This window comes from Apaloderma vittatum, unplaced genomic scaffold, assembly GCF_000703405.1.
Source record: "Apaloderma vittatum isolate BGI_N311 unplaced genomic scaffold, ASM70340v1 scaffold26277, whole genome shotgun sequence".
In the NCBI taxonomy this organism is placed as follows: domain Eukaryota; kingdom Metazoa; phylum Chordata; class Aves; order Trogoniformes; family Trogonidae; genus Apaloderma; species Apaloderma vittatum.
The window spans coordinates 1-320 of record NW_009728222.1 but is presented as its reverse complement, the minus strand read 5'-3'; positions in this window follow the sequence as shown (position 1 = coordinate 320).

Below are 320 nucleotides of genomic sequence, written 5' to 3'. Positions count from 1 at the left end.
CTGTCTGCTCCTCCAGATGCCAGCCCAGGTTGGGGGTTGTGGCCCACGGGACCCCTGCCCAGGGGGCAGCTGAGCCCCTGGGCTGAGAAACAGCAGCTCCAGCAAAGAGCCTTGTTTGTAAAGATGAAGCCTGTTTGTGCGTCCGTGCCGGTGTCTCGGCTTGCATGCCCTGCTGCCTTGTCTTGAGATGAATTCAAGAGCAAACCAAGCAAATGAAACAGTTTAAAAACAAAAGAAAACAAATTGAAACCCAGGAACTTTGTGACAGTGGAAATAAAAGCTTAATGACAGTAACGAAGCACCCGTGGTCTGTGATGTGC